The sequence below is a fragment of the Budorcas taxicolor genome, chromosome 4 (genome assembly GCF_023091745.1).
Source record: "Budorcas taxicolor isolate Tak-1 chromosome 4, Takin1.1, whole genome shotgun sequence".
Taxonomy (NCBI): domain Eukaryota; kingdom Metazoa; phylum Chordata; class Mammalia; order Artiodactyla; family Bovidae; genus Budorcas; species Budorcas taxicolor.
The window spans coordinates 4,559,524-4,581,686 of record NC_068913.1 but is presented as its reverse complement, the minus strand read 5'-3'; positions in this window follow the sequence as shown (position 1 = coordinate 4,581,686).

The window sequence follows — 22,163 nt, the reverse complement described above, 5'->3', positions numbered from 1 at the left end:
GCCATTTCTCATGGCTGTCTGAAACTCTCCAGCAGAAACTCCAGAAGAGTGAGGTTTTCCAAGGGTCTTTAACCACAATCCAAAATGACACCCATGACTCATTGGAAAAGACCTTGATCCTGGGAGGGATTGGGGGCAGGAGGAGAAGGGGATGACAGAGGATGAGATGGCTGGATGGCATCACCGACTTGATGGACATGAGTTTGGGTAAACTCTGGGTGTTGATGGACAGGGAGGTCTGGCGTAGCAGGAGGAGGCCATGGAGTTGCAAAGAGTCAGACATGACTGAGAGACTGAACTAAACTGAACTGGACTTTATTTGCAAATAGGATATGGGAAAATCTGTAGATACTGGGGAAAATACATTTTAAGAAATCTATACTCAATTACATAAATGTACACTCTGATGATGATATCATCTTAAGAGGTTTCTTGGCAATAAAAGTCTTTGCTATCCTTACAAAGGAATGTCTTATGAAGAAAAAAGGATGTTAGCATAGAAACTTTCTGTTTTCAAAATTATATACTGGGGAATCATTACTTACCTATGGAGTCTGGAGGAAATGAAAATGAATAAGTGATTGGGAAATAATATAGATCTCACCCTCCAGAACCCTTGGGCTGATAGCACCCACTTTCCACAACAATCAGCCCCTCTCTGACCTGCAGAAGCCTCCTCATTAAGTTTCTTTTCATGTCCTCAACATTTACTTGCTTGCCTTTCAGATCCAGAAAGTAACTGTTGCTTGCCTTGGGTTTGGTATTTACTAGCCTCTACTTCCTGCACCTCTATTGACCAGCCAAGTGGGTATATAATGCAGCTGCCTTTTTATTGGATAATATGTTCACACCTCCAAACTCGATCACTATAATCAATTATTTGGTTTCCTTTCAACACTATTTTTTGTTGTCAGGTGATTTTCAATTGTTAGTTGAAACCATGAGTCACTCTACACTCTACATGTATGGATTGCCAGTAAAAATGGACAAAAGAGAAATTACATTAATATCCAAAGAGAAGAACATCTATGTTTGAATGTATGAAAGCTAAATTACTTGAGAGTCTTCATAAAATCAATGTCAGGGATAAAATATAAATCACGGCTTAGTCTCACCCTTTCCTTAAGTGGCAAATTGCATAAAGTAACATTAACAACCATTCTAGAAGAATAAAATGTGCATCCCATTTACTGAAACAAAAACTAGCTACTTTTTCTTAAAAAAGCACTCATGTGAATTATACTTATTTTTTTATGATAATGAAAAGAGTGGCCTTCCGTCAATACTCTATCTGCAGTTTTTCTGAACTTCAGGAATTGCTTTCTCCCTTTAAATGTCAAGTGTAAAAATAAAACAAGACTGCTGGTGGGGATGTGAAATGGCATAAGTGCTGAGAACAGTTTTGGTGGTTCTTCAAAAAGTTAAACAGAGTTACCATATGACTCAGCAATTCTATCCTAGGTAGATACATGAGAGAAATGAAAACAATGGACTAGACGATATTTTACACATGAATGTTTACAGGAGCATTATTTATAACGGTGGAAAAAACCCAAACATTCATCCATTGGCAAAAGATAAACACAATGTGACATAGCCAAATCATGGTAAAATTTTGGATCATAGAAAGGAATAAGTTCTGACCTGTGCTGGAACAAGGTTGGCCTTAAAGGCATTGAGAGATTCCAGTCACAAAAGACCATATATTATATAACACCTTCTTATGAAGACAGTCCACAATAGGGAAATCTATATATAGAGAGAGCTGGATTATTAAGAAGGCTGAGCACCAACGAATTGCTTTTGAACTGGGGTGCTGGAGAAGACTCTCCTTGGACAGCAAGGAGACAAAATCAGTCAATCCTAAAGGAAATAAACCCTCAATATTAATTGGAAGGGCTGATGATAAAGCTCCAATACTTTGGCTACCTGATGTGAGGAGCCAACTCATTGGAAAAGACCCTGATGGTGGGAAAGATTGAAGATGGGAGGAGAGGGGGACACCAACGGACAAGATGGTTGAATGGCATCATTGACTCAATGGACATGAGTGTGAGCAAGTTCCAGTAGATGGTGAAGGACTGAGTTAGACACAACTGAGCAACTGAACAGCAAAAATGAATATATAGTAGATGCATACTTGTTTAGGGCTGAGGGGAGCCAGAGATGGTTGAGAGGGTGATAGTTATAGGGTACAGGATCTCTTTTTGAAGCAATGAAAATATTTTCAAATTAACAATGGGTAGTCAGTACAAATATAAATAACCTCAATATGCAGATGACACCACCCTTATGGCAGAAAATGAAGGGGACCTAAAAAGCCTCTTGATGAAAGTGAAAGAGGAGAGTGAAAAAGTTGGCTTAAAGCTCAACATTCAGAAAATGAAGATCATGGCATCCGGTCCCATCACTTCATGGGAAATAGATGGGGAAACAGTGGAAACAGTGTCAAACTTTATTTTTTGGGCTCCAAAATCACTGTAGATGGTGATTGCAGCCATGAAATTAAAAGACACTTACTCCTTGGAAGAAAAGTTATGACCAACCTAGACAGTATATTCAAAAGCAGAGACATTACTTTGCCGACTAAGGTCCGTCTAGTCAAGGCTATGGTTTTTCCTGTGGTCATGTATGAATGTGAGAGTTGGACTGTGAAGAAAGCTGAGTGCTGAAGAATTCATGCTTTTGAACTGTGGTGTTGGAGAAGACTCTTGAGAGTCCCTTGGACTGCAAGAAGATCCAACCAGACCATTCTGAAGGAGATCAGCCCTGGGATTTCTTTGGAAGGAATGATGCTAAAGCTGAAACTCCAGTGCTTTGGCCACCTCATGCGAAGGGTTGACTCATTGGAAAAGACTCAGATGCTGGGAGGGATTGGGGGCAGGAGGAGAAGGGGACGACAGAGGATGTGATGGCTGGATGGCATCACTGACTTGATGGACATGAGTCTGAGTGAACTCAGGGAGTTGGTGATGGATAGGGAGGCCTGGCATGCTGCGATTCATGTGATCGCAGAGTCGGACATGATTGAGCGATTGAACTGAACTGAACTGAACTGAATGAGTACATCTATCTGTGAATGTACTAAAAGCTGTGGAACCTTACATTTTATACAGGTGAATTTTATGGGATATAAATGATATGACAATAAAGATGTTCAGAGAGAGATCTACAGAGATGGAGAGGATGGAAAGAGAGATCCTTAGCCCCTCTCTCCAGAGCCAAAGTCTTGCTAGCAGTGATAATATCAGGGGCTAGAAGTCACCACCTCCAGACAGTAGAGTGCAACCAGGCTTCTGCTGCGCCTGCTGGCTGACTTCATCCCAGACCCAGGACGCTGTTCACATCCGCCACTAGGCTGTGGGCTGTGGGTAGTCACATGCCTTTGGGTGTGTGCTTCCTTTATATCCAGATGCCAACAGTCACCAGAGCCCTGGGCGCTTCACCTGCAGTGGGTCTAGAGACCTTGGGAACTTCTGGAAGCCAAATCCCTCCTTGGGCCTCCTCTCCTCTGCTGGCTCCCATGGGCATTTACCTAAGCACGTCTGAGCCTGTGGCCCCCTCTGGCCCCGCCCTAAGAACTGGGTATGGCATCAAGCCCTGAGCTCTCCACAGATGGCAAGGGACTGGGGCCCCTCCTTGGACCCAGGCTGTGGAAGCGCTTTCCTGCCAAGCAGCCCCTGGAGCCTGTCCAGGTGCCAAATGTTTCTGGCCCCCAGGACAGTGACATGAAATCGAGACACTCAAGAGCCCGGCACCCCTCAGGAACCTGGAGTCCTGTGATAGTCAAAATTGTGCCCTGTGAGTGAAGGGTGAGCCCTTGTGTATCCCAGCAGCGTGCACCCACTGAGGAGGGCCCAGACAGAGCCCAGACCCCTCTGCCAAGGAGACGGTGCTGCAGGCCATTCGCCTCTGCAAGAAAGGGGAAAGGAGGTTTGACAGACCACTATGGTTTGAGATCTCTGAAATAGGTCATCTGCCTTCAGGCCCCTGATCAAAAAAGAGAGTTCCCTTCCTTTGTTACCAGGCCAAGGCCTCTGGACAGAAGTCTCCTCTCCTGGAACTACAATATTTGCAAGGAGGAGGCTCACCCCCAGCTTAAGTTCCAGCCTTGCGCGTCTGCCACCCAGCCTACAGCAGGGACCGCATCAGCACAGGGCACAGAAGTTCAGCTGGAAGGCGAGGAAAAGATGTAATGCTTCTGGGGCCTCGCATGGTCCTCCAAGGCACAAGAGCGAGCCAGTAGGGTCTCATTCAGCCCAGAGGATGCCTGGCCTTCCTGCTCCAGTTGCTCCTGATTCAGGACACTGATAGCCACCACCTGAGACTCAGACCCAAATATCTGTTCTCGTCTTCCTGACCCCTACCTCGTTACCCAACATGGGACTTTGCCACAGTATTGCTACAGTGTCAGCCTTGTCAGGCGCCTAGAACCCTGTCCTTACTCTGTAGAGTCCACTTTGAGATTGTTGATACCAAAACTCTTGCAGCCACCCCCCTCAACACCCTGCCCCCTGCCCCCTCCCATGCCTGCCTACTCTTTCTTTCCTCTCCTTTCTTTTCAGGAAGGCATGCTTCTTTCTGACCTCCCCTGTTTGCTAGGTGTGTTGAGTTAAATATTTGATCTCACAATAATAATAATAACATTTCTTAAAGAGATTTTCATGTAAAAATAAAGGTAAAGTTTACTCCAGGCTAGCTGGAGACTTGGAACTGGAGACAGTTTGTATTTGTCTGAGGTCCATATGTAAGTCCAATTAGCAAGAGCAGTGAAAGAAAAATAATATTTAGTTAGAGACGCACACTTTGATAAAGTCATGGAATACGTTGGCGTAAGGTGGTATAATTTTATTCTAAGGACCATGAGTTTGGGAAGAGAGAAAACTGATGGGGTTGATATTCTCAAACAGATCTTTCTTCCCGTTGTGTGGAGAGGGCACTGTCTACAGACAGAATTAAAACAGAAGCAAGGGAAGCTCAGTGTGTACTTCAGGCAAGAGATAAAGATGGTTGGATCTGAGAGGGAAATAATGAATATGAATGATGATGAACCTGAGTTCAGGGCATTATTGGAAGGTGGGTGTCTTGTTAGTGTACCAAATGTCAGCATCAGCAAAACAGATGACTCTTAAGGTCTTAGCTTATTGGATTAGAAACTGTGTATTGGGATAGGGATGCCAATAGAGGAAATATTTGGAGAAACTGAAAGTGTTGTTTTGCTCATGTTTCCTTAAGTACATACATTATACATTTGTTTCACCTATACAGTTTGAAAACTCAGTGGAGAGTTTGAAGCTGGAGAAAGAAAAGTCATGAACATAGAAGCTCACACATACCATGTGTATGGTGCTTAAACCCAGGGCTACATGAGGTCACTTATGCAGAAAGTATGGAGAAGGAGGCTCAAGATGGAACCTGCAGGCTGCCAATGCCCAGAGGGTAAAGAAAAGGGTAAGAGGAGGAGAGGAAGCCTGAAAGAAAACAACTGTTGTGGTAGAGCATTTATAAGCAGCAGGGACAATTAGGTGAAAATTTAAGAAGGTGGGATTCATTAACCATGTTGGCTGCTGCTGAGAAGCTACATGAGGGACATCCCATCACTGGGTTGGAGAGGAGAGACTGAGTGCTTGAGGTAAAAGTCTGAACTGATTTGGAAGATGATAGGAGACATAGATGGAGGGGATGGGGCTGGAGAAAAATATTTAGTGGATAGTAAATGTGAAGTAAAGCAAGCAAGTGGGAATGCTAGAAAGAGGTTTACTCCATCTAATTTTAAGAAAAGATAGGGAAAATGTTTCACCAGTAAAGTGGCCTTCAGGGATATCTGTAGAAATGGACCCTAGTACTGGTGGAGGGTGGGTGGCACTTAGACATGTGGCCCATGATAGCACCAGGGTGGGCAGTGGAGGGGTCAGGGAGCTTGACCTGGGACCTGAGGAGATCAGTCCTCTCTCTTCTGCTCCATCAGTGAGGCACAAAGCAAGACTCAGCAAAGAGGGAGGGGAGGGATATCTTTGATGCTTGTGGAAAAAGAAGTGCTGACATAGAATTCTCAGACTCTGTCAAAGTCTCCTAGGAGTATGAGAAAATGCAAAGGAACTCTTTCCAGCTGGGGTTATTACAGGGAATCCAGGAAATAGGATTCACATGGTTGTGTAGATTTTACTTTACCTAAACTAGTACACCCAGTGGTCATATATGGATGTGAGAGTTGGACTGTGAAGAAAGCTGAGCTTTGATGCTCTTAAACTGTAATGTTGGAGAAGACTCTTAAGAGACCCTTGGACTGCAAGGAGATACAACCAGTTCATTCTGAAGGAGATCAGCCCTGGGATTTCTTTGGAGGAAATGATGCTGAAGCTGAAACTCCAGTGCTTTGGCCACCTCATGCGAAGAGTTGACTCATTGGAAAAGACTCGGATGCTGGGAGGGATTGGGGGCAGGAGGAGAAGGGGACGACAGAGGATGAGATGGCTGGATGGCATCACTGACTCGATGGACGCGAGTCTGAGTGAACTCCTGGAGTTGGTAATGGACAGGGAGGCCTGGCGTGCTGCGATTCATGGGGTCTCAAAGAGTCGGACATGACTGAGCGACTGAACTGAAATGAACTGAACTGAACTGAAACTAGTATAAGTGAAGATTGAGTGCACCATTAAAATAGTTAATTAAAATATGCTATAATAATTTCTTAATTATCATATTCCAAAAGTAGTTAATCAAAGGGAAAGAAGCAAGGAAGTTATGATATGTACAAGTCAGGAATCTTCTGAGAAACTGAATGAGTATTTTTGCTTGTGTATAAATATAAATATATATATATATTTATATATATATACACACATATAAAGAGAAAGAGAGAGAGAGATTCAGGTAAACTATATAAAGAACAAGCAGAATTCACTGACTCGACTATGGAGCTTAAGAAGTCTCAAGATGTGTAGATGGCAAGCTGGTAACCCAGATAGGAGAGCTGATGGTGCAAGTTCCTAACCAGGTCTGAAGGTAGGAGAAAGATGTCCCAGGTCAGAGATAGGCAAGACCAGAATCCTCTAACTCACCTTCTGTTCTATTCAGCTCTTCCCTGTGCTAGATGAGGCCCAGGCACACTGAGGAGTGCCATCAGACTTACTCAGTCTACCCATTCAGAAATTAATCTCATTGAGAAACATCCTCACAGACATACCTAGGGGGAAAAAAAGAAAAAAAAACAAAAGTTTACCCAAGTATCTGGGTACCTCATGGCTCAGTCAAGTTGACACATAAAATGAGTGTTTTTAAAGGAATGGTTTTCATTTGAGTCATGGAATTATAGGTGGTTAGGAAAGAAATTGATGCAGGAGACAGGTCATAAAAACTCTGGGAAGAACAGAACTATTGAGGAGTCTGGATCAAGCTGAATACTTGTCCCATAAAAGTAACTAAAATAAGGTGGAAAGACTGAGTATACTTTTTTTTTTTTTTTTAAATTTGTGATTTGAGAAGTTTAACGAGAGTCAGGGGTAGGAGAATGGACTAAGAGGAACAGAAATCTACCCACATCCTAGAGGACTACTGGGATGTTAAAATCAATATAAATTGTGACCAGAACAGATGAAGAATGAAGATCGTGTCATAGGATTCAGAATTTTAGTGAATGAAGGGAATGTAGTAGAAAAATAAGAGTTATGATAATTATATGAGCAAGCCCGTGATTCCTAAGATCATGAGTTTCAAGCTGAGAGGGAGTTTTTGAAGGGTCAAAGGGAAGAGTTTGGAAGGAGTGCACGTGAAGAGCACTCGTTCTGTGCCCATATGCTGGGCTCTTGGGAGGCTGGAGAAAGGGCACTCTTCCTTCAAGATAAGAAGAAGAGTAGTGTCCATGGTCACTGAGGGGAGGAACTTGCAGAGGACATCTCAGGAGTTCAGCTGTGTGGAGATTTTCTAAGGACTCACCTTGAGTTCCCAGGGCAGTTTCTAAGCGGAAGGCCTGAAAGACAAGATGAGGAATGCGCAGGACCTGTGAACCTGGTGGGGCCATTTACAGCAGTGCAGTGTGGTATGTCCGTCAAGTTCCAGGACAGAATATTCCACTTGTATAGATGGACAGTTTTTATGGAGAGAGTACACTGCCAACAGAGAAGAGGTGGCTTCTGCCTGTGCAACACAGAAGCCTGGCATTACAGGACATGGAGAGACAAGACTCCTTGGGGTAGCATGGAGATTCCTGAAACGGATTCAAGAGAATTTAATGTATGATAAGGGCAACATTTCAAATTTGTGTGACAATAGTGAATTGCTTGTATCTGACACACTCAGATATCCAATTAGGAAACAGAAGACAGCTCTCTATCTCATGCAAAAACACAAATGTAAAGATCAAAATTACTTTCGTTGAAAATTAGAAGAATATGCCCACCCCCCAGAATAATTTAAAGTTTAATTACACACATGATAAATACGTTTTGACACTGTATGCTTCACAGATGAAGTTAAAGCAAGCCCTATGCAAATCTCCTCCTTTTGCATTTTCAAGGAGGGCAAACACTTAGAAGCCTTATAGAAAAGTTTGCGGTAGCTAATGTTTCAAAAACTTACCCTAAAATAGAGTAAAAATTTCTAGGGCAAGTGAAACTTTGTTATATTGTGTTGGTTGCTCAGTCATGCCCTACTCTTTGTGACCCTATGAAGTGTGGACTGTAGCCCACCAGGCTCCTCTGTCAGTGGGATTCTCCAGGCAAGAACACTGGAGTGGGTTCTTTGGGATCTTCCTGACACAGCAATGGAACCCAGGTATCCTGCATCTGCTGCACTGTAGGCAAGTGTTTTACTGCTGAGCCACAGGAAGACCTGTAACATAGCAGATGACAAATTATTATTCCAAAATGTTAAAGAATGACTAAATAGACATGGGAAAAAAGAAAAAGAGAGAAAAATGATAATTACTAAAAAGTGTAACTACATAATTCATACAAGAAATAATTCCAATTAATAAATATATATTTAAAAAATATGTTCTAGTTACTTGAAGAAATGTATTTATCTCCATCTCTGTATCTACATCCATATGAGGTATTTATAGCCACCATTGAGAAAAATAAGGTATGCTGATATCCATCCTTAGAAAGATTGTAGGATAAATAATCTTACGTTACTTGGGTAAATTCTCATTGTGTGAAAATTTGCAATTATTATTTTATTTTGGCATTGCCATTTAATTTTAATAAAATATAAAATATTCAATAAAGATATGAGCCACAAAATGGGTAAAATAGCATAGCTTTGACATATATTCACAAAATAAATAAAAGAAAAAGAGACAAGAAAAGCAGCAAGAGCAGACATTTTTTATAACTTGAGCTTTTAAAAATGTATAAATGATACAGAAACCATTCTATCTGATGGAAAGGTTATAACTGGAAAACAACTAATTCAATAATCTATCCATGAACCACAGGGCTCATTTTTCTCTCCGTTATTAATTCCCAGGTCCTTTGGCTTTTTCCCATCAAGACCACATGCTAACTGTGGCAGTAGCTTTGATGGTGAAGGCAGAGCACCAGGCCAAAACCGTAACAAAAGCAGGAGGAGGAGCTGGGGTCCAGGCATCATCTAGAAAGCTATTTCTTCACCTGGATGCTACTCGCCCATTCCTGTCCGCTATGATTTCAAAGAACAACAGACTTTCTTGGGTGACTAACAAGCTAGAATCAAGATTGCTGGGAGAAATACGAGCAACCTCAGATATGCATAAAAAATATATATTTGAATATATACAGGCATGTACAATTCTCTTATCTGTTACTCTAAGTGTTAGGCCGAAAGCTGCTCGGAAAGAGGACTCACAAAAGTAACATATTGTTTAAATGTTATTGTGTGTGTATATATATATATATATATATATATTGATTTGCCAAAATTTAAGGAGAAATTCAGGTGTTTTTTGTTTTCGTTTTTGTTTGTTTTGTTTCTTTTTTGTTTCTTTTTTTTTTTTTTGCAAGGGCTGTAATCCATCAGGCTCCTCAGTCCATGGAATTCCCCTGGCAAGAATACTGGAGTGTGTTGCCATTTCCTTCTCCAGAGGATCTTCCCAACCCAAGGATTAAACCCGCATCTCCTTATTGGTACTAGGGTGGCCCTTGTTATGTGTATATACGTGCCTATTATACATAGCAGTATGCATTACAAATGTACCTGCATATACACATAGTCTAGATATGAGTATAGGCTGAAAGTCTGGTAACAACAGAGTAATAAGCAATTTCAGTTCATGAGGGCAAATATGGATAAGTCATAAATTAAATCAGTTCATTAAGAAGAATATACTTTAAAAAGTTAATATCACTAGAATAAGGCTCCAGGGATTATTTTTAGTTATGAACAAAGAATGAGTAACTTTTCTTAAATAAAAGTTAGAATTTAAATACACAGTTTTATTTTGAATTTTTATTGTATTTTATATGTTTCTGAGGACCAAATACTACTCAAATATTTAGTGTTTGGAAATAATTACATCAAAATAAGCAAAGAAAAAAAAACTCACTTTACTTCTTCATTATGCTGTTAACCTCAGAATTATCTTGTTATTTTTTTCTTTTAGTTTTTGTAGCAGAAATGATAGACTAATGATATCTTTTATGTTTTTATTAGCAAAGTCTGTCATTCCACCAGTGACCATATAGAAAATCTTAATGATACTTAGTGTTTCATAAACAGGCACAGTTTTCTTGTCGTTTTTTTCTTGTTGTTCAGAGAGGAGAAAAATATCTTTGTTTTGGCAAAATTTTATATCTCACTGTTAGAATTGTCTAGAAAATAGAAGTTCTAAAAAATACCATTATTATACTTTAAAAATTTGTAATAATTGTTCATATAAAAAGTAGCTTCTTTCACATGCACTTAAAATGTAATGTTCCTAGTTAAACATGTGACATTTTTCTAAGAGATTGTGAAATTATTATATTGAGTAATGAAAGTAATAAAAATCACTGAAGCAATTATAACCCTCAACATTTCCTGATTTTGGAAAATAATAATTATGATAATAACTCACATCAGTGACTCACTATCTTATACTATAATAATTTAAATATTTTAATTAAACTTTTAAAAAAGAATATGTAAAGAAATATAGTAAAATGTTTGGAATACACTATTTTCTAAGGTACAATTTAATTTAATTCAGTAGCTTTTTATAGAATATTGCCTTTTGTCTCCTGAGTTTCTCTCTCCTTATTCGTGTGTTCTCAGCAGTAGCTCTGTAGGAACATTAATTGATAAATACGAGGGAACATGGAGAGAGGTCCAACCTAAGAGGATCAGCCCCAGAGAGCTCAACAGTGAAATTTATTTCTCGTTACATTTTGTTTTCTCTAAATTCACACAAGATCAATGTTTATGTGTCCTTGAAACAGAGATATGCATCAGATGATCAAATTACAAAATGCTTAGGAAAGGAATAAGGAAAGAATACTCTGTGGAGAAAGTCAGGTAGCTATGCCTTTAAGGAGGATCCCTGTGTCCTCCTGAATCAGAACTTCACACCTCCCCCAGGGACATTGATGTAAACAAACCTTATCTAGGAGAATTGCTCCAAAAATTCTGTTTTTAAGTTATATTTCTTATGTCAGTTCTGATAACTTGATCTTGATGTTCTGAGCCTAGATTTGCCGAAAAGTTCTGCTGTAAGATTTCCATCGTTTTGCCTTCTGGTCAGTGACCTCTCAGCACTTTGACTCTGCTTCTCAAGTAGATTCTGATGCTAATCACACCCTCCTGAACACAGGCCTCTGGGGGCTTGTCCAATGTGTCTTTCCTAGTCCAATGTGGTTTTCTCACTTTCCAGCCCTACAATTTGGCCTATGGACAGTATGAAAAGGTGAAACCATATGACATGGGAGATAAGTCTCCCAGGTTGGAAGGTGTCCAATATGCTAGTGGGAAAATGTAGAGGGAAATAAGTAATAGCTCCAGAAAGAATAAAGCAGCTGGGCCAAAGTGGAAATGATGCTCAGTTGTGGATGTGTCTGGTGGTAAAAGTAAAGTCCAATACAGTAAAGAACAAGATTGCATAGGAACCTGGAATATTAGGTCAGTGAATCAATGTAAATTGAATGCAGTCAACCAGTATATGGCAGGATTAAACATTGACATATCAGGAAGCAGTGAACTAAAATGGATGGAAATGGGTGAATTCAATTCAGATAACCACTACAACTACTACTGTGGGCATGAGTCCTTTGGAAGAAATGGAGTGGCCTTCAGAGTCATCAAAAGAGTCCAAAATGCAGTACTTGGGTGCATCCTCAAAAACAACACAATGACTTCAGTTTATTTCCAAGGCAAGTCATTCAACATCACAACAATCCAAGTTTATGACCCAACCTCTGATGCCAAAGAAGCTGAACTTGATTAGTTCTATGATGATGACACCACTTCTAGGAAAAAAAAAAAAAAAAAGAATGTCCTTTTAATCATTGTGGATTGAAATGCAGAAGTAGGAAGCCAAGCGCTACCTGGAGTAATATCCAAGTTTGGCCTTGGAGTACAAACTGAAGCAGGGCAAAGGCTAGCAAAGTTTTGTCAATAAAACACATTGGTCATAGCAAACACCATTTTCCGACCACCCAAAAGATGAGATGGGAATACCAGACCACCTCACCTGCTTCCTGAAAAACCTGTATGCAATTCAAGAGCCAACAGTTAGAACCAGACATGGAACAATGAACTGGTTCAAAATTGGGAAGGGAGTACATTAAAACTGTATATTGTCACCCTGCTTATTTAATTTATATGCAGGGTACATCATGTGAAATGGCAGGTTGTGTGAAGCACAAGCTGGAATCAAGATTGCCAGGAGAAACAGCAGTGGTCACAGTACTGGAAAAACTCATTTTCATTCCAGTCCTAAAGAAAGCAATGCTAAAGAATGTCCAAACTACCATATAATTGGACTCATTTCACATGTTAGTAATGTTATGCTCAAAGCTCTTCAAGTTAGGTTTCAGCAATATGTGTACCAAGAATTTTCAGAAGAACAATGTCAATTTAGAAAAGCAGAAGTATAGGAGATCAAATTGCTGACATTCGTTGAGTTATGGAGAAAGCAAGAGATTCCAGAAAACTATCTACTTCTACTTCATTGTCTACACTGAAGCTTTTGACTGTGTGGATCACAACCAACAGTGGAAAACTCTTAAAGAGATGGGAGTACCAGACCACTTTACCTGTCTGCTGAGAGATCTGTATGCAGGTCAAGAAGTAACAGAACTGGACTTGGAACTGACCGCTTCAAAATTAGGAAAGGAGTATGACAAAGTTGTATATTGTCACCTTGCTTATTTAACTTACATGCAGAGTACATCATGAGAAATGCCATACTGGATGAATTAAAGCTGAGATCAAGATTGCCAGGAGAATTATCAACAACCTCAGATATACAGATGATACTACTTTAATGGCAGAAAGTGAAGAGGGACTAAAGAGCTTCTTAATGAGGGAAATAGAGGAGACTGAAAAAACTGACTTGAAATTCAACATTAAAAAAAAAAAAAAAAAAAAAAAAAAAAAAACTAAGATCATGGTATCGAGTCCCATCACTTCATGGCAAATAGATGAGGAAAAAAATGGAAACAGTAGCAGATTTTATTTCCTTAGACTCCGAAATCAATGTAGTTGGTGACTGCAGCCAGAAATTAGAAGATGCTTGCTCCTTAGAAGAAAAGCTATGGCAAACCTAGACAGTGTATTAAAAAGCTGAGAAGTCAGTTTGCCAACAAGGGTTCTACACCTCAGGACTATGGTTTTTCTAGTAGTCATGTAGGGGTGTACATGCTAAGTTGCTTCAGTCATGTCCGACTCTTGTGACCATCTGGAAAATAGCCTGCCAGGTTCCTCTGTCCATGGAATCCTCTAGGCAAGAGAGTTGGACTATAAAGCTTTTGAATTGTGGTACTAGAGAAGACTCTTTAGAGTCCCTTGGACTACAAAAAGGTCAAATCAGTCAATCCTAAAGGAAATCAACCATGAACATTCTTTGAAAGAATTTTGCTGAAGCTGAATCTCTAGTAATTTGGCCACTTGATGCAAAGAGCCAACTCACTGGAGAAGTCCTTGATGCTGAGAAAGACTGAAGGCAAAAGGAGAAGGGGCGACAGAGGATGCGATAGTTAGATGATACCACTGACTCAATGGAGACGAATTTGAACAAACTCCAGAAGATAGTGAAGGACAGAGGAGTCTGACAAGCTGTAATCCATGAAGTTGTAAAGAGCCAGACGTGACTTAGTGACTGAACAACAAAAAGAGGTTCATATCTTTGAAGCAAAATGTCACACTCCAATTTCTTTAACTTTTTATCACAAATAATTTTATATTGATAGAATAATTTCCACTTACTTTTACTCAGCTCCCCTAATGCTAACATCTTCAAAAAGAGTGGAATATGTTCAAACTTAAAGAAATAAGCTTCATGTAAAATTGAAAACTTAGCTCAGACTTCCTTTGGATTTCTTCAGCATTTTCATCAATGTCTTTTCTCTTTTAGGATCCAGTTCACTGCACCTTGTTGTACTAAATCATCATCTGTCCTTAGGAGCAACCTGCCTGGGACAACCTCTGTCTTTTCCTGTTTTATATGACCTGAGCAGTTTTGCAAAATATTCCATTGGGAAACAGAGTATTTTCAAAAGTGAGTTTAAAAAATATCTTAGAGGAGAAAGATATTCTAAAAGGTTTTGCATGGTTCATATTTTTGGGTTAGGATATAATTTTCAAAATTATTATCACATTTGTATAGTGCTTTGGATATGCACATTCTATGCATCTTTACTTTTGTTTCAGTGTGAATGCAGCCCCACTTGGTAAGTTATGTTGCCAAATGTGAAGGAAAGTGACAAGAGTAAGATAATAACCCATCACCATGGATGGGATTCACCACAGCCAGCTAAGGACTGGATTGTCTTAATCCCTGTAAAGAAATTTAAATTTAGGTGGAAAAGGAATTTAAGTATCTCATCAATTGTATTTCCCTTATTGCTGTCAGCATCACATTCATTTAGCTTTCCTAAAGGACTTTTTTAAGAGTCTCTTAGTTAACTTATATGCACAGTACATCATGTGAAATCCTGAGTTGGATGAAGCACAAGCTGGAATCAAGATTGCCAGGAGAAATATCAATAACCTCAGATATGCAGATGGCACCACCCTTATTCAGAAAGCAAAGAAGAACTAAAGAGCCTCTTGATGAAACTGAAGAGGAGAGTGAAAAAGATGGCTTAAAACTCAACATTCAGAAAACTAAGATCATGGCATCCAGTCCCATCACTTCATGGCAAATAGATGGGGAAACAGTGGAAACAGTGACAGACTTTATTTTTTTTTGGGGGGGCGCGTTCCAAAATCACTGCAGATGGTGAGTGTAGCCATGAAATTAAAAGACGCTTGCTCCTTGGAAGAAAAGCTATGACCAACCTAGATGGCATATTAAAAAGCAGAGACATTATGTTTACGACAAAGGTCTGTCTAGCCAAAGCTATATTTTTCCAGTAGTCAAGTATGGATGTGAGAGTTGTACCATAAAGAAAGCTGACATCGAAGAACTGATACTTTTGAACTGTGGTGTTAGAGAAGTCCCTTGGACTGCAAAGAGATCCAACCAGTCCATCCAAAAGGAAATCAGTCCTGAATATTCATTGGAAGGACTGAGGTTGAAATTGAAACTCCAATTCTTTGGCCACCTATGCGAAGAACTGACTCATTTGAAAAGACCCTGATGCTGGGAAAGATTGAAGATAGGAGGAGAAGGGGACAGCAGAGGATGAGATGGTTGTATGGCATCACCGACTCAATGAACATGAGTTTGATAAACTCCAGAAGTTGGTGATGGACAGGAAAGCCTGGCACGCTGCAGTCCATGGGGTCACAAAGAGTCAGACAAGAGTGAGTGACTGAACTGAACTGACCCTAGTATTTTGCTATGAACCAGGGACAAAGTAGTCACTGAGACACCAAGGAAATTAGAGTTTACTGGGAAGACAATGAGAAGAAAGAGGATCCAATACAGTTTGACAAGTATTATATCAGCAAGTACACTTTACTGTGTCAGCACATCAAGGACATGATTGCTGTGGATAATTTAGTCGGATAAACAAACTTTTAGGATAAGTAGGAATTAATGGGAATAAATGACCTGGAAAGGAAAGAAATGGAGAAGAAGAAAATACTAGGTCGTATAAATAACTAGCTGATGGATGAGCAAAATATTTTTGATACAAATAACAAATTTATAGATATGAGTTGGCCATTTCCATAATTGACTGTCTCAGTTGACCTGGCATATACCCCATCAGTCTGTGCTCCTTTCAATCCCGGTCCCCTGATTTTAATGATAAAGTGCATGCTTATTGTTATTCGCACACATTATATGGTCTGTACCTGCTGAAGGCACATGGGCTGACTGGGTAGGCACAATTAGAAATGGGTAGAATAAAAGATCCTGTGTCTCTTTTATTGAGCTTGATGTTCTTATGAAGCATTCATGCAGAAGCAAAATGCAGAGGAATCCACATATTGTGTGTGGGATGTGTGTGTGTGTGTGTGTGTGTGTGTGTGTGTGTGTGTGTGTGTGTTTGGAGAGTGGAGAGAGAAAGATGGGAGAGGGAAAAATGAAAGAATGGGTGAATCTCAGAGAACATGCAGCCCTATATAATGATTAATTAAACAGATTGGGGCTTGCTAAATTACTTCTCCTGTCCCTCATCCATGCTGGTGCTACTGCTAAGTCACTTCAGTCGTGTCTGACTCTGTGCGACCCCATAGATGGCAGCCCACCAGGCTCCCCCATCCCTGGGATTCTCCAGGCAAGGACACTGGAGTGGGTTGCCATTTCCTTCTCCAATGCATGAAAGTGAAACATGAAAGTGAAGTCTCTCAGTCGTGTCTGACTCCTAGTGACCCCATGGACTGCAGCCTCCCAGGCTCCTCCATCCATGGGATTTTCCAGGCAAGAGTACTGGAGTGGGGTGCCATTGCCTTCTCTGTCCCTCATCCATAAAGCCAGATAAATATCATTCAATTCACACTGTTCTAATGATGAACTGTAAAGGTGAATAAGAGCTTGTAGCCAGTCATCACTGAATGTCTATATAGTAAGAAATAAATGTAGTTACAGAGTTTTCTCCAATTTATATACTTATCAATAAATATATGTAGCTCTCATTCCTATGTCCCTGGGGTAGAAGAAATAGGGCAGCTCCAATGAAAATACCTCTATTGGAGGGCTATATTATGTCATCAAGTAAGGAAGGATTTTAAGTGACAGACATATTGTTTATTTAGGCACAGAGGGCAGGTTGTGAGGCAGAATGAGAAAAAAAGAATCAACTTTTATGCAGCCCCTTTTATGCAGAAAGTTATCTTTCTATCATTGCTTAGGCTGCATCTGTGGTCATGGATTGCAGGAATCTTGAAGAGACTGGTTTCCAAGCAACGTCTACTCATACCAATAAGCCTTTAATGTCCATTAGCAGATGAATGGATAAGAAAGCTGTGGTACATATACACAATGGAGTATTACTCAGCCATTAAGAAGAATACTTTTGAATCAGTTCTAATGAGATGGGTGAAACTGGAGCCGATTATACAGAGTGAAGTAAGCCAGAAAGAAAAAGACCAATACAGTATACTAACACATATATATGGAATTTAGAAAGATGGCAATGATGACCCTGTATGCAAGACAGCAAAAGAGACACAGATGTGTAGAGAGGACTTTTGGACTCTGAGGGAGAGGGAGAGGGTGGGATGATTTGGGAGAATGGCAAAACATGTATACTATCATGTAAGAAATGAATCGCCAGTCTATATCCGATGCAGGATACAGCATGCTTGGGGCTGGTGCACGTGGATGACCCAGAGAGATGTTATGGGGAGGGAGGTGAGAGGGGGGTTCCTGTCTGGGAACGCATGTACACCCGTGGTGTGTTCATGTCAATGTATGGCAAAACAAATACAGTATTGTGAAGTAAAATAAAGTAAAAATAAAAATTAAAAATAATTTTAAAGAAGCTAAAAAAATTAAAAAAAGAATATGTTTAATAAAGAGAATTTAAAGAGAATTGTCTAAATTCCTCAAACAAAATCAACTCTAGTCAGAGGTAGTATATGGATTTTTCTTTCAAGAGATAAGCCAAGAAGAAGTAGAGGATTAAAAGCAAAATATATCTACAGGTCACTAATATTGCAGAGATGTAGAGAATTTAAAAAAAAACAACAACAACTAGATAACAGACCTTTTATCCTAAGGAAATTAAAAAAAAAAAAAAAAAAGTACAAAGCCACACAGAGAATGGGCTGGAAAATCCACAGCACCCTTTAGTGCTAATCAGCTCTTTGTGTAGTGCAAGTAACTGAGTCCCAATAGAGCACAGGGAATACCAAATTAACTATGAGGACTATAATCTCTAGGTCCATCCATGTTGCTGCAAATGACATTATTTCATTCAGTGAAAGATAAATATCATATGGTATTATTTATATATGGAATCTAAAAAGATGATGAAAATGAACTGGTTTACAAAACAGACAGACCAAGGGACATAGAGAATAGACTTATGGTTACCAGAGAGGAAAGATAGGGAAGAGGGATAAATTAGGAGTTTGGGATATAACATATACACACTACTATATATAACGTAGACAATCAAGGACATATTGTATAACACAGGGAACTCTGCTAAGTATTACGTAATAACATAAATGGGAAAATAATTTGAAAAAAGTATATACATATATACAATTAAATCACTTTGCTGTACATCTAAAACTAACACAACATTGTAAATCAACTATGCTACAATAAAAATAAAAGTTAAATTATTAAACTTTAAGAAATTGAATTAAAATTCAATTTTGTAAGTTAGATTGAGTATTGTTTCCAATAATCATTTGCTGAGATGTTTAATGCCATTTTGAGACCAAATCTAGTTTATCTGGGCATCTTTTCATCTGTACATCTCCATCAACAAGATGAAGGCCCATGAGATTCAAGGCCTGAGAAGTTGTACCAAAATGGACAATGCTTATGGGGAGATGTCTCAGAGAAGGCTAACTTCTGGTTGAACCAAGAGCTGGTTCCAGATTATCAGAAGTTCCCCAACTCTTCACCAGTCTTTGGGATGCAAATCAGCTTGCCCTTCCTGTTCCCACAAGCTACCCCAAGCACACAATCTTGAGATAGTTATGTAAATGTAAGACCCTCTGAACTGTGTTCATTGCTGATCCAGGGAAGTCCTCCATATACACTTTTAGGATTCTTGTGTGCAGAACAGAGATCTACCACAAGGTCCTGTGTGAGTTCCCTTGGGTGGTCTACCTTATTGTTCTCTCCTTGCCCTCCTTGTAAGTGGGCTGGTTTCTAATTAAACCTGGGAAGCTTCCCAGGTTTTCAAGAAGTAATTGTGCAGTTAGCCAAGACATGGAGTACAGGATCATTAATTAGAGATTTTAGCCCGTTGTTTCACAGAGTGAGGTGTTGCAAACCACCACAGAGTAAGGTCGGAGGACCTGTGACAGAACAAGACCCTGTTCCCTCCCATCAGGAAGCTTCCACAACCCTCTTATCCTTATCCATCAGAAGGCAGACAGAATGAAAACCACAACCACAGGAAACTAACCAAACTGATCACATAGATCACAGTCTTGTTTAATTCAGTGAAACTATGATCCATGCCATGTAGGGCCACCCAAGGTGGATGGGTTCTGTCAGAGAGAGTTCTGACAAAACGTGGTCCAGTGGAGAAGGGAATAGCAAACCACTTCAGTATTCTTGCCTTGAGAACCACATGAACAGTATGAAAAGGCAAAAAGACATGACACTGAAAGATGAGCTCCCCAGATTGGTAAGTGTTACTGAAGGGAGTGGAGAAATAACTCCAGAAAGAAGGAACGGATGGAGCCAAAGCAAAACAACACCCAGTTGTGGATGTGACTGGTGATGTAAGAAAAGTCCAACGCTGTAAATGACAATATTGTATACGAATCTGAATGGTAGATCTATGAATCAAAGTAAATTGGAAGTGGTCGAACAGGAGATGGGAAGAGTCAACATCAAGATTTTAGGAGTCAGTGAACTAAAATGGATTGAAATGGGTGAATTTAACTCAGATGACCATTGTACCTATTATTGTGGGCAAGAATCCCTTAGAAAAAATGGAGTAGGCATCATGGTCAACAAAAGAGTCTGAAATGCAGTAATTGGATGCAATCTCAAAAATGACAGAATGATCTCTGTTTGTTTCCAAGGCAAAGCATTCAATATCACAGTAATCCAAATCTATGCCCCAACCACTAATGCCAAAGAAGCTGCAGTCGAACAGTTCTATGAAGACATACAAGACCTTCTAGAACTAACACCAAACAAAGATGTCCTTTTCATCATAGGGGACTGGAATTCAAACGTAGGAATTCAAAATATACCTGGAGTAGCAGGCAAGTTTGGCCTTGGAGTACAAAATGAGGCTGGGCAAAGGCTAACAAAGGTTTACCAAGAGAATGCACTGGTTATAGCAAACACCTTCCAACAACAAAAGAGACCACTCTACACATGGATATCAACACATGCTCAATACCAATATCAAACTGAAATGTGAAATTGCTCAGTCATGGCCAACTCTTTGCAATCCTATGTTCAGTAGCCTGTACGAGGCTCCCATGTCCATGGTATTTTCTAGGCAAGAGTACTGGAGTGGGTTGCCGTTTCCTTTTCCAGGGAATCTTCCCTACTCAGGGATTGAACCCAGGTCTCCTGCATTGATAGACAGTGAAGGGTTAATGCAGCCACAATAGGGTAGCGGAGATGTGCCTGCAAATGGGACTCTCTGCTCGGGCTGACCGTGCTTGCAAACAAGGCGTTCTGCCAAGGAGTCTGGACACAGCCTTGAGTTTAATGGTCCCTTGCAAATGAGGGAACATTCCCTTCTTGTGATAAGAAGAAAGAAAGGGCTCTGGACAGACTTGGCAGTAGACAGGGATTTCACTCCCCTAACATGTATGCATCTATGCTGTACTAAAAAGGCTTATTCATGCAGTCTGGAATTCTGCCTAGGGGGCTTTATAAAAATAAACCGCAATTAGTTTTGTGCAGTTTTTGCCTCCGGCCAGAGTGGCGTATTGTCTGTCTCTTGTGTGTCTCATGTGTTTTGTCTTTGTGTCATTTCACTCGCAACAAGACAGACACTTTACTGTCTGAGCCACCAGGGAATCAAAATCAAATTGGTTACATTCTTTGTGGCTGAAGGTCGAAAAACTCTATACGGTCAGCAAAAACAAGACTGAGAGATTATTGTGGCTCAGATTATGAATTTCTTATTGCAAAATTCAGATTTGAAATGAAGAAAGTAGGGGAAACCACTAGATTATCAGGTATGACCTAAATAAAATTCCTTGTGTTTATGCAGTGTAAGTGACAAATAGATTCAAAGGATTAGATTTGATAGAGTGCCTGAGTAACTATAGATGCAGGTTTGTGACATTGTATGGGAGGAAAAAAGAAATGCAAAAAGGCAAAATATTTGTCTGAGGAAGCCTTACAAAGAACTGAGAAAAAGAAGAGAGGCAAAAGGCAAAGAGAAAAGGAAAGATGTGCCCATCTAAACACAGAGTTTCAAAGAAGAGCAAGGAAAGATTAAAAAACCTTCCTAAGTGAAGAATGAAAACAAATTGAGGAAAGCAATAGAATGGGAATGACTACAGATCTCTTCAAGAAAGTCAGAGATACAAAGGGAATATTTTATGCAGAGATGGGAAAAATATATCACAGAATTGGTATGGACCTAACAGAAACAGAAGATATTAAGAAGAAGTGGCAAGAATACACAGAAGAACTATATAAAAAGACCTTAATGACCCAGATAACCACGATAGTGTGATCATTAACCTAGAGCCAGATATTCTGGAGTGTGAAGTCAAATGGGCCTTAGGAAGCATCACTACAGTCATAGCTAGTGGAAGTAATAAAATTCCAGTTGAGCTATTTCAAATACTAAGAGGTGATGTTGTGAAAGTGCTACATTCAATATGCCAGCAAATTTGGAAAACTCACCAGTAGCCACAAGACTGGAAAAGGTCCATTTTCATTCCAATCCAAAAGAAAGGCAGTGCCAAAGAATGTTCAAACTACCACACGA